The sequence below is a fragment of the Bos grunniens genome, chromosome 24 (genome assembly GCF_055505025.1).
Source record: "Bos grunniens cultivar Pamir isolate PY7600 chromosome 24, Bosgru_T2T1.0, whole genome shotgun sequence".
Classification (NCBI taxonomy): Eukaryota; Metazoa; Chordata; class Mammalia; order Artiodactyla; family Bovidae; genus Bos; species Bos grunniens.
In genome coordinates, this window is record NC_141188.1 from 31,281,999 (window position 1) to 31,295,061 (window position 13,063).

Consider the following 13,063-nt stretch of genomic DNA (forward strand, 5'->3'; position numbering starts at 1 on the left):
TTCTATTAAGACGGAGAATTAGGTAAAACTTGGGATTGTTTTTAATAAGGGAAAAATAGTAAGTTATTTGGGAGAGAGAGTTGATTCTTAAAAGTCTGGACTATGTTCAAATAAAGGTAATAATAGCTTTAGCTATTATACCATTGAGCTCCCCACTCACTCCCCCCAACTGCCCCCCACCCCCCACTCCAAGCTACTCATAAACATTTTGGTAGTAAGACAGTGAACACACATGCTGCCATAAGAGGGACACATTTTTAAGACTTGAGGGCTGAGTTTAACTGAATTTTGTGATCTCATTAAACTATTAATATATGTTGTTTCATATTTTTAAAAAAGTTCTAAGACCATGAACAATGTAAGTTAAAAGTTGTTTGAATTTACAGCAATAGGAGAAGCAAACTTCCATGAGAATTTGGCTTTAAAAGCAAACAGCTATGTGAACAATTTGTTAGGTAATTATTAGCTGGAAGCTATTTGTACTCTGAGTTTATTGAATATACACATATGATAATAAGAATTTGCACAAATAGAACCTTTTGATAATAAATCCACATGAGAGATCGTGCCTTAGGGGAGTAATTCTAGATATTATAAGTATATTGAATTCCCTGCACATGGAATGCAGAACTCTTGCCCAAGTATGTAACTATTTTTCATTCATGATGCTTAATAGGTCATTTTACCTAAAGTCTCAGAAAGGATCAGTGTAACAAACAATGGAAAATGGTGTTGTTCTATTTGTATATATTCCAAACATTGCAATCACAGAGGAAATAGCAAAGTAGAGCTCTATAACCTGTCACCAGCAGTGTGCTAAACTACACTCAAAATCACAGTTATCAGAAATAAATAAATACCTACTCATTACCTGAGAAGTCTTCTTGGCGTTTTGTATTGGAATCCCTGATTGTTTGCTTTGTGGTATCTATTCAGCTGCTTATAAAAGTCCTTAAGCAGTAAAATAAAATATAGAAGAGATGAACATTCTTTTTATGAACCTTGTACATTTGTAACACTTCGTGGAACTGTATACCCCTCCATCAGTTTTACTGTATGTTCACAAAATAAAAATACAATGAAGGATCCTTCTAGTTCCCTTCCCTCATTTAAGACTTTTTGTTACATTTTTATTCTTATGCAATTATTTCATATTTTCATACTTAAATTGAATGAATCAGTGCTCAGAATCAGTCCTTTCATGGCTGTTTCCTTTTCTGAGTTATTTTGATTTATCTTGTGGATTGCTGGATTTCATTATCAAGGAGTTTATTCTAGGGGACTCATGTATACTATACTTCCTGAGTTTTTGTTTGCCTGATTCTCATTCCTCACCCCCTTTGCCCTTGCCCACTTCTGATGTCTGTAGTCCAGTCATTTTTTGGTTTGCTTTTCATGTTTCAAGAGGGCCAGCGATGTGGAATGGCAAGAGCTGGTGGAGTGGGCAGACTGCAGTTCCACTGTGTCTTGTCTAAAATACCCTCTCGCACCGTACTTGTTCCAGTTGACTATATTTCTGGGAATCTAATTCTGGGATTCCAGAAATAGATATCTGGAAACATTATTCCAGATAATAAAATATCTTGCTATTTTATTCTTTTGACCAATTTTTCTATTTTTTCACCAATACCACACTGTCTTGATTACTGCTTCTTTATATTAAGTCTTGAAGTTGGGTAATGTCACAGTTGTCCAGCTTTCTTTTTCTCCTTCATTATTATGTTTATTATTCTGGATCTTTTACCTCTTCATATAAACTTTAGAATCAGTTTGTTGATATCCACAATAAAATAACTTGCTGGGATTTTCATTGGGATTGCATTAATCTATAGACAAGTTGGGAAGAACTGACATCTTAGGAATGTTGAGTCTTCCTATCTATGAACATGCAATATCTCCATATATTTAGTTCTTTGTTTTCTTTCATCAGAATTTTGCATATTTCTTCATATGTATCTTGGATATCTTTTGTTAGATTTGTATCTAAGCATTTAATTGAGGAGTGCTCACTAACTCAGCGGACATGAATTTGAGCAAATTCCAGGAGATAGTGAAGGACAGGGAAACCTAGAATGCTACAGTCCATGGGGCCGCAAGGAATCAGACAAGACTTAGCAACTGAACAACTATAGAAAATATAAATTGTGGGCTTCTCAGGTAGTGCTAGTGGTAAAGAATCCGTCTGCCAATGCAGAAGACGTAAGAGATCTGAGTTTTATCCCTAGATCAGGAAGATCCCCTGGAGGAGGAAACAGTACCCACTCCAGATTCTTGCCAGGACAATCCTATGGACAAAAGAGCCTGGCAGGCTACAGTCCATGGGGTCACAAGGAGTCAGACATGATTGTCTGAGCGAATATAAATTGTATTCTGGTTTTTAATTTCAAATTCTACTTTTTCATTGTTGATATATAGTCAAGCAGTTGACTTTTACAAATAATCTTATATCCAATGACCTTGCTATAATCACTTATTAGTTCCACAAGTTTTTTGGCAGTTCTTTCAGATTTTCTACGTACACAATTATGTCATCTATAAGCAATAATGATTTCATTTCTTCCTTCCTAATTTGTATACCATTTATGTCCTTTTCTTATTTTTCTGCATTAATCAGAATTTTCAGTATGATGTTGAAATGCAGTGGTGAGAGGAGACATCCTTGCCTTGTTCCTGATCTTACTGAGAAAGCAGGTTTCTCATGTTAGCCAGAGGTCTTTTGTATCTTTCTTTATCAAGTTGAGGAAGTTCTTTATTCTTGGTTTACTGATGGTTTTTATCATGAATGAGTGTTGGAGCTTGTCAGATGCTTTTTCTGCTTCTGTAGATATGCTCGTTTGATGTTTCTTTTTTCATCTGTTTATGTGATGGGTTACATTAATTGAGTTTTGAATATTGAATCAGCCTTGCATGCATGGGATAAATCCACTTGTCATGAAATACATTGATAATTCTTTTTATACATTGTTGGATTTGATTTGCTGATATTTTATTGAATATTTTTACATCTACATTTATGAGAGATATTGGTCTGTAATTTTTTTTTTATACTGGCTTTGTTTGGTATTAGCGTGGTACTAGCCTCAGTGGCTGAGTTAGAGATTGTTCCCTCTGCTTCTATCTTTTGAAAGAAAATGTAGAGAATTGGTATAATTTCTTCCTTTAATGTTTGATAGAATTCACCAGTGAACCCATCTGAACCTGATACTTTCTGTTTTGTAAGGTTACTAATTATTGACACAGTGTCTTTGGTGGGTGTGTACCTAATCTATTCACATTGTCATGTCTTGTGTGAATTTTGGCAGATTGTATTTTTCAAGGAATTGGCCCATTTCACCTAAATTATCAAATTTGTAGACATATAGTTGTTCCTAACATTCCTTTATTATCCTTGGAATTTCCATGGGATAGGTACTGATGTCCTCTCTTTCATTTCTAATAATAGCAATATGTATCCTCTTCCTTTTAACTAGTCTTAATTAGGCTGGCTAGAGATTACTGATTTTATTGGTCTTTTCAAAGAAACAGCTGTGGTTTTGGTGATACTCTGCTGATTTCTTGTTTTCAATTTCATGATTTCCATTCTTTTTTTTTTATTATTTCTGTTCTTCTGCTTACTTTGGAAGTTGCTTGGTATTTTTCTAGTTTCCTAAGGCAGGAGTTTAAACAATTGATTTTTTTTTTTTTACTATGTTTATCCTCACTTTAGTAGAAACTGAGCCTCTGAGAAGAACCTTCCCCAAGGTTACACAGCAGTCCAGTGGGGACTCAAACCCAGGTCCTCCAGCTCTGTATCTGCACTGTCCACTAGAATTTTCTGCGAGGATGGAACGTTCTAATCTGTGCTGTCCAATATAGCAGCCACTAGCCACATGTGGCTGCTGAGCACTTGAAATGTGACTGGTCCAAATTGAAAAATGCTGAAAGTGTAAAACACACCCCTGATTCTGATGACTTAGTATAAGAAAAATAGAATGTAAAATATTTTATTAAATTTTATATTTAATACACATTAAAATGATAACATTTGAGAAATACTGGGTTCAAAGATATAATTAAGGTTAATCTCCTCTGCTTGTTTCTCTCCCCACATTTTTTTTTTTTTTGGGCCATACCTTGTGGCATGTGGGATCTTAGCTCCCCAACCAGGGATAGAATCCATGCCCTTGGCAGTGACAGCGGAGTCCTAACCACTGGACCACCAGGAATTCCCTCTACTTTTTAAAAACTGTGGCTGCTAAAAAAAGCTCAGTCACATATGTCCCACACTGTGTTTCTGTTGGGACAGTGGAAACACTGGAGCTTCTACAATAGAACACCCAAGGCAAGGAACTGAGTATTGTCTAAAAATGCATTTTTGCAACCCACTGCCCATCAGCCAGAAGCCCTCTTTTACAGAAGAATGGTCAGAGAACATACCCACCAGAAAGAGACTTGGTGCCCTCGTCTGGGCTCGATGATCCCTGAGGCCCAGGGTGGGGTGTGACCTTCCCTGGTCTCTCAAGAGTCAGCAGCCATCACCGTGCCCAAGGTTCCTCAGCCTGATTCGGTGGCTCGTTTCACTATTCAAGAGTACCTAATGAGAACTGATAATCAGTGCTTCCATTTCGCCAAATGGAGCCCTGGGCTAACAAAAGTTAGAGTCTGAGACCCCAGATCTTGAAAGGTAGGAGCCTCTGGGATGGTTAGCAGGTGGAGCCAATCTCAAACCACGGCTGGACACCTCCATCACCCGACTGGGGTGCAGGAGCCTTCCTGAGCACCTGGGGGCCCTGTTACTTGGAGGGTTGGCTCTTGTTGTAGATAAGGAAGTCCGAGAGGTCGTGCCACACGTTGCTGTCCTCATACAGGTAGGTCGTGGACGACTGCAGCGAGGGCTGCAGGGTTGGCCGGTGGCACTCGAAGAGCCATAGCACCAGCCCCCACACCAGCCCTGTGAACCATGGAAACGGGTCCAACCTGGGTTCAGGGATGAAGCCCTTCTCCACGCCCAGGCGGCACAGGGCAAGTAGGACGCGGGATAGCAGGTACATGCTGATCTGGCTGTTGACGTTACTGTTGTTTCCAAACACCAGCAAGCCCCCGATGAAGGCAGACACGAATGAGTGTGCCTGGTAGGTCTCGCCCTGGACGTGGGACTGCAGGGCGCAGAGTCCCTTGTAGAGGAACACAAACCTGGCCAGGTTCCAGGAGTGGGTGTACGTGGCCTGCAGGATGGCACGCAGCTTCTCCCGGAGGCTGCCACTCCGGAAAAGAAAGGTCATGACCAGCGCGTGAGGGGCCCGGATTTTGGCTCCATAGACTGCCCCGTTCTGGAAGCCCTTAAGCATGGCCAGTGCTGCGTGGTAGCAGCGCTTGCGCAATAGTGCGTTGATCGCAAAGAGCAGAGCCCGCAGCTGCGGTGGGGCGACCATAATGCAGGCGTCGCTGAGGGTGGTAGACAAGGAGCAGGACTCACGCCCTGACAGCCGGGGTTGCATAAACAATTGATTTTAGATAAAATATGTATTAAATGCTATAAATTCCCCTCATCTTATAAATTTTGGTGTTATGTTTTCACTTTTAATTCAAAATATTTTTAAATTACTCTTGAGATTTCTTGGTCAATGCATATTTTATTTAGAAGTATGATATTTAATCTCCAAGTATTTCAGGACTTTTCCATGTATCTTTCTGTTATCAATTTCTGATTTAATGCTATTCTGATCTGAGAACAGATATTGTATTTTATGATTTCTAGTCTTTTAAACTTTTTAATGCCTGTTTTATGGCCTGGAAGGTGGTCTATCTTGGTGAATGTTCTGTGTGAGTTTGAGAAGACTGTATTTTTGTCACTGTTAGATAAAATAGTGTAGAAATCTATTATATACAGTTGACTGATGGTATTATAGAGTTCAGCTGAGTGAGTGAGTGAGTGAGTGAAAGTTGCTCAGTCGTGTCCTACTCTTTGCAACCCCATGGACTATATGGTCCATGGAATTGTCCCGGCCAGAATACTGGAGTGGATAGCCTTTTCTTTCTCCAGGGGATCTTCTCAACCCAGGCATTGAACCCAGGTCTCTGGCATGGCAGGCAGATTCTTCACCAGCTGAGACACAACAGGGAAGCCCAGGGTTCAACTGTGTCTTTACTAATTTCCTGCCTGCTGAATCTGTCCATTTCTAATAGAGGAGTATTAAGGTCTCCAACTATAAAATGGATTCATCTGTTTTTCCTTGTAATTCCATCAGACATACGCATTAAGAATTATGTCTTCTTAGATAACTGACCCCTTTATTATTATGTAAGATTTCTGTGTATCTCTGATAACTTTCCTTGTTGTGAAGTTAGGAACAACCTAACTGAATCCTCTGCTTAAGATTTCACAAGGCTGCAGTCAGGCAGTTGGCTCTGCCACGTTTTTCATCTGAAGCCTGAGGTGTTCTTTCAGGCCCATTGAGTTTATGGACAGAATTCTGTTCATTACAGCAATTGGTCTGAGGGCCTCAGCTCCTAGAGACCATCCCTCTCCAAAGGAAATTCACAGCTAGCTTTTTGCTTCTTCAGGGCGAGTAGGGGAGTATCTATCTCTTAACTTTACGGAAGTTCTGAACCCTCTTTTAAGGAGGTCACCTGATCAAGTCAGGCCCCCATAGGATGCTTTTGTTTTTGTTATCTTTTTCTTTGTGTACAACAGATGATTTGATATACCTGTTGTGAGATGGTTACCACAATCACATTAATTCACATATCCGTGATCTCATATAATTTGTGTGTGTGTGATGAGACTACTAAGACATACTGTCTTTGTAAATTTCAAGTAAACAATACAATATTATTAATTATAGTCGCCATCTCTATTCATCTTACAAGTGTGACCAGCAACTCTTCATTTCTCCAGCTCCCTAGCCTTTGGTAGCCACCATTCTATTCTCATTCTCATCTTCTCTCTCTCTCTCTAGATTCCACATATAAGTGAGATCATCCAGTATTTGACTTTCTCTGTCTGGCTTATTTCACTTAGCATGATATCCTCCAAGTTCATCTACATTATAGCAAATGGCAGGATTTCCTTCTTTCTCTTGGCTGAAGTAATCTCTTGTTTAATTAACTCAAACACAATTGATTAAGGACATTAATTCTGCAATGTCTGTTACCTTTTTCATATGCTATTAATTAAAATCAAATTGCCGGTCTTATTCACACTCAAGAGAAGGGGATTATGCAGAACCAGACCCATCTTAGAAATTGATCTGCCCAGAAATCATGACCTGCATATTTAATTTCCTATCTAGTACCTTGACTTGGTTTTATCATAAATACTAAAATTCAACATGATCGAATCTGAGCTCTTGCTCTTCTTTGAAGATTTCCCCTATCACAAGTGTCACCTCAAAAGTTAATTTGAAGTTTTTCCATTTCTTTCTATCTCTACTGCTGTTATCCCGATCCAAGTCATCATTATCCATATTTGTAGACTGCAACAGCCCCCTTCCTGGCTGATTAATTTCTCAGTTCATTACTCATATAGCAGCAAAAGTGATCTTAAGACATAGATCTAATCTTTTCTCTCCTCTGGTTATAAATAGTCTATCATTATCTGTTGCTTTTTAGAGTTGCCCTTATGAACTGGGTGACCTTACCTATCTTTCCAAGCCCATCTTAGATGGCTTTCCTTTTATTCATCAAGCTCAAGCCATATTGTCTTCTTTTAGTTCCTAGGATATGCTAAGTCCTTTTCTCTCCCAGAGTATTTTCACACGTGATTCACTCTATGGAGAATTCTTTCCATTTACCACCACATCTTTGCACATGACTATGTCCTTCTTGTTGTTGGAAAAGGGTGTTTGCTGTGACCAGTGCTATGACCTGCTACATTCTGTACTCCAAAGCCAAATTTGCCTGTTACTGCAGATATTTCTTGACTTCCTACTTTTGCATTCTAGTCCCCTATAATGAAAAGGACATCTTTTTTGGGTGTTAGTTCTAGAAGGTCTCGTAGGTCTTCATAGAACCGTTCAGCTTCAGCTTCTTCAGCATTACTGATCAGGGCATGGACTTGGATTACCGTGATATTGAATGCTTTGCCTTGGAAACGAAATGAGATCATTCTATCATTTTTGAGATTGCATCCAAGTACTGCATTTAGGACTCTTTTGTTGACTCTGATGGCTACTCCATTTCTTCTGAGGGATTCTTGCCCAGAGTAGTAGATATGATGGTCATCTGAATTAAATTCACCCATTCGAGTCCATTTTAGTTAGCTGATTCCGAAAATGTTGACATTCACTCTTGCCATCTCTTGTTTGACCACTTCCAATTTGCCTTGATTCATGGACCTAACATTCCAGGTTCCTATGCAATATTGCTCTTTATAGCATCGGACTTTACTTCTATCACCAGTCACATCCACAGCTGGGTGTTGTTTTTGCTTTGGCTCTGTCTCTTCATTCTTTCTGGAGTTATTTCTCCACTGATCTCCAGTAGCATATTGGGCACCTACCTACCTGGGGAGTTCATCTTTCAGTGTCCTGTCTTTTTGCCTTTTCATACTGTTCATGGGGTTCTCAAGGCAAGAATACTGAAGTGGTTTGCCATTCCCTTTTCCAGTGGACCATGTTTTGGACTGCAAGGATATCCAACCAGTCCATCCTAAAGGAAATCTGTCCTGAATATTCATTGGAAGGACTGATGCTGAAGCTGAAACTCTAATACTTTGGCCACCTGATGTGAAGAACTGACTCATTTGAAAAGACCCTTATGCTGGGAAAGATTGAAGGTGGGAAGAGAGGGGACGACAGAGGGTGAGATGGTTGGAATACATCACCAACTCAATGGACACGAGTTTGAGTAAACTCCTGGAGTTGGTGATGGACAGGGAGGCCTGGTGTGCTGCAGTCCATGGAGTCACAAAAAGTTGGACAGGACTGAGTGACTGAACTGAACTGTTGTCCTTCTTGTACTTCAGATCTCCTTAAACATCACCCCTTCAAAGATGCCTTCTCTGACCAACATGTGTAAAGGAGATCTGCTGGTCGTTATAACCTGTATTCAATACACTGACTCTTGCTTTTAGTACTTGTCACACTTCTTAATCCAATGTTTAATTTGTTTTTCTTGCACTCTCTTGGCTAACTTTTGTGTCCCAGTATCTACACAGTGCCTGTCAAATAACAAATCATTAAAATATATTTCATGAATGACTAAAGTGTTGCTATTACCATTAACATGGGCTAGAATGATTCAAAGAAGCTGTTATGGGAAAAGCTGGCTTTGTAGGATAGAAAGTCAAAATGGGAAAAGTCCTATGAAAAATGGAATAAAGAGTGAAAACAAATTGATGGATGTAGAGATGAGTGTGGAGCGCTCAGGAGTCAGTAGACAGAAGGCTTTACATTGGGGAGCAACAGAAAATGAGGTTGCAAAATTATGTTTACCAACTTAAGTAGAGCCTAGTAGGTAGATTTTCCAAGATAGGTTATTACACAATATTGAGCATAGTTCCCTGTGCCAAACAGTAAGTCCTTGTTGGTTATCTATTTTATATATACTAGTGTGTATATTTTAAGCAAAGGAAAACACTGAATAAGCAGTATTTAAGAAAGATTGAGGCAGCATTATTTCCATTGAACTGAAGAAATTATCTGGAGGTAAGTTATTTATCCAGAAGTCCTTATATTCATTTATGAAACACGTATTTATACCCCATTCACTGTGTCTAAGGCAGTGTATTTAGCATGAGAGTACCATGAGTTTCACTTTAAAGTTGAGTCCTAAAGAACAGAGACCAGCTTGAGGTTGGTGAGGGTCTGAAAGAGAAAGACAAGAATGTTCATGTGCCCAGGGACAAAAGAGAATACAATTAGTTCTTACAAACTTAAATAGTTTAGCCTGCACCTTGAGAGTAGAGTTTGAGTAGAGGTGTGAAAGTGTTCAGTCGCTCAGTCGTGTACAACACTTTGCAGCCCCACAGATGTAGCCCACCAGGCTCCTCTGTCCATGGGATTTCCCAGGCAAGAAAACTGGAGTGGATTGCCATTCCCTTCTCCAGGAGCTCTTCCAGACCCAAAGGTAGAACCTGGGCCTCCTGTATTGCAGGCACATTCTTACTGTCTGAATCAACAGGGGCTTCAGAGTTATGAGCGATTAAAAGAGTAGTCAAGAGGTAGATCAGAAAGGGCCTTTTTAGTTATTACACTTGACCCTTGAACAACAACATGAGGGTTAGGAGTGCCAACCCTTGCACAGTCAAAAATCTGCACACTGCTATCTCAGCCTCAAAAATAAAGGAATTGATAAATGACTCACCCAAGGGCAGGAAGCTGAAACCATATGGGCAGAATCAGGACTCAAATCCTACTTTTTCTGATTCCACATGTTGTGATCTTTAATTAAACACAAATATTCTCCTGAACTTTATTAATTAAGATCTATAGAATGATTGATGCTTTTGAACTGTGGTGTTGGAGAAGACTCTTGAGAGTCCCTTGGACTGCAAGGAGATCCAACCTGTCCATTCTGAAGGAGATCAGCCCTGGGATTTCTTTGGAAGGAATGATGCTAAAGCTGAAACTCCAGTACTTTGGCCACCTCATGCGAAGAGTTGGTTCATTGGAAAAGACCCTGATGCTGGAAGGGATTGGGGGCAGGAGGAGAAGGGGACGACAGAGGATGAGATGGCTGGATGGCATCACTGACTCGATGGATGTGAGTCTGAGTGAACTCCTGGAGTTGGTGATGGACAGGGAGGCCTGGCGTGCTGTGATTCATGGGATCGCAAAGAGTTGGACATGACTGAGTGACTGATCTGATCTGATAGAATGAAAATACACATACTACATTTACTTTTTAAAAAAAAAACTCTGTGTGCAAATGGACCTGTGCAGTTCAAACCTGTGTTGTTCAGGGGTCAATTGTATAAGAAATTTGGGCATCTTGAAACTGTGAGAAATAGGACAATGTACAGTCAGTATTTAGAAAAAGGGATGAGAACAGGTGATTTATTAGAACTAGAAACATGGATTAAGCTTTCATCTTTGTAGAAACTTGATTATTTCATGGGGGATGGAGAAGAGAAAAGAGAGTAGAACTCCGAAGAAAGAAAAAGGGAAGTGGGTGAGGTCATTAAAGGTTGAACAATCAAAGATCACAATAGAAGCCAGGGATATGAGACCTTTCAGAATCGTCAACAGATCATTTCATGACAAGGTTTGGAACTCAGAGGATGTGTTTTGCAATGGCAGGAATAAATTGTAACCCTAGGAAAGAAAGTTCTCTGTGGTTGCTTGAATGATCAATTAACAGAATATTTCTGTGTTGATGTCCCCATTTGTGAGTTCCTAAGATATGTGGATAAATAATGTAAAAGTATTTCCCAGTGCTGAAAAATGGAATGTTTCCTCAAGACAAGTAGCCCCTTACATCTTTCTTAGGTTTTCAGTTTATTTAGTCAGCTCTGACTTTTGGTAACTAATAAAAAAGTGAATCAGCTTATTTTGAGAAAATTTTAATGTTTCATAATTTTGGCATCACTCAGTAAGTTTTATTTGAAGGGTACACTTAAGTTTCCCTGGGCTCAAATGGAAAAAAAAAATCTGCCTGCTATGCAAAAGTCATGGGTTTGATCCCTGGGTCAGGAAGAGCCCCTGGAGAAGGAAATGGCAACCTGCTCCGGTATTCTTGTCTGGGAAATCCCATGGACAGAGAAGCTTGGTAGGCTGCAGTCCATGGAGTCGCAAAGAGTAGGAGATGACTGAGGAACTAACACTTTTACTTTCTCACTTAAGTTTAGTGGAAATTATGTAATTTGAGGACAGAAAAACCCAAGTTTCTTTTTGTATTCTGGCTCTACCTGTTATGATGGGTGAACTTTCATGTTTGGGGGGTATTTCCTTGTCTCTAAAACAATATCCACATTTTAGAACTTGAAGTTTTAGTTTTCGGCTTTACCTATTGACTTTCTACCATGATAGAAGAGAGCTTAGTCCTTTTTCCTTTCTCATCTTGCCACATATAGTCATACTTGTCCTTCAAACCCCTCTGTCCTCCCAATAGAGATAGCGTTTTGTTGAAATACATACTCAGTGTTTTTGTTGTCAGGACTGTCTCATTATCTGCAGCATTAACTATGCAGTTTTATCTAATTTTCCTTTCCTGTATTTTTTTACTTCCTGAAGTTAATAATATCTTTTTGTTGTTGTTTTTTTAATTTATTTGGCTATGCCAGGTCTTATTTGAGGCATGAGAACTCCCAGTTGCAGCATGTGGGATTTATTAATAGTTCCCTGACCAGGGATTACACCTGAGCCCCCTGCCTTGGGAGCACTAAATCCTAGTCACTGGACCACCAGGGAAGTCCTAACAATGTCTTACTCTTTCGTTTGCTTAATGTTCTAAGTGTTTATCTCTGATTCAAGCAAACTCTTCATCACTGTCTAAATATTCTGTCAAGATGGTCAGACAGATTAGCTAGTTTACAAGTTTTATCTTTTTAAAAAGTTTCTGCCATGCCTCTGTCCTGCTCCAGTTTGAACTGCTCACCATCAAAAAAATCTGCACACAGTTTTCATCTTTTCATTACTGACCAGAAATTTCTCTTACATCATCCCTCTCCTTCTCTGGGTCTCCTGTTTCCTGTACCTTATTTCTTCCTCTTGTTTTATTGCCTTGCTTTGTCAGGTCCTCTTGTAGCCTGTTAGGAGGTAAATTTTTTTGAAAACTTACCTGAAAATGTTTTCTTTTAACCACACCTTTGATTGAGACTTCAATAGAATTTGGTAGCATTTAGTAAAATTTTAAGTGAAAATAATTTTCCATGGGAATTTTGAAGACATTCTTGCTCCATTGCCTTATTCTAATAGTTGCTATTGACAAGTCTGATGTTATTCTAATTCTTGATCCTCTAGATGTGATCTGGTTGTGATCCGCTCATTTGTTTCTCTCTGGTAACCCATGGAATCTTTTTTTTATTCTTAGTGTTCTCAATTGTCTATACAACTTCCCTTGGTGTGTTTATTTCATATTCATTGTGTTAAATACTCAGTAATCCCTTTATATCTAGAAACACATGTCCCTGAAGTTTTCTTGA

The 13,063-nt window shown here is 39.4% G+C and overlaps 1 protein-coding gene and 1 pseudogene across 2 annotated transcripts in view; one reads left to right on the forward strand and one right to left on the reverse strand.

The window, feature by feature from the left end:
- CHST9 (carbohydrate sulfotransferase 9) overlaps nt 1-13,063 on the forward strand; it is a 280,985-nt gene that overhangs the window by 19,988 nt on the left and 247,934 nt on the right. The gene's annotated exons all lie outside the window — the stretch shown is intronic.
- On the reverse strand, nt 4,654-5,492 carry LOC147345998 (peroxisomal membrane protein 4 pseudogene; annotated as a pseudogene).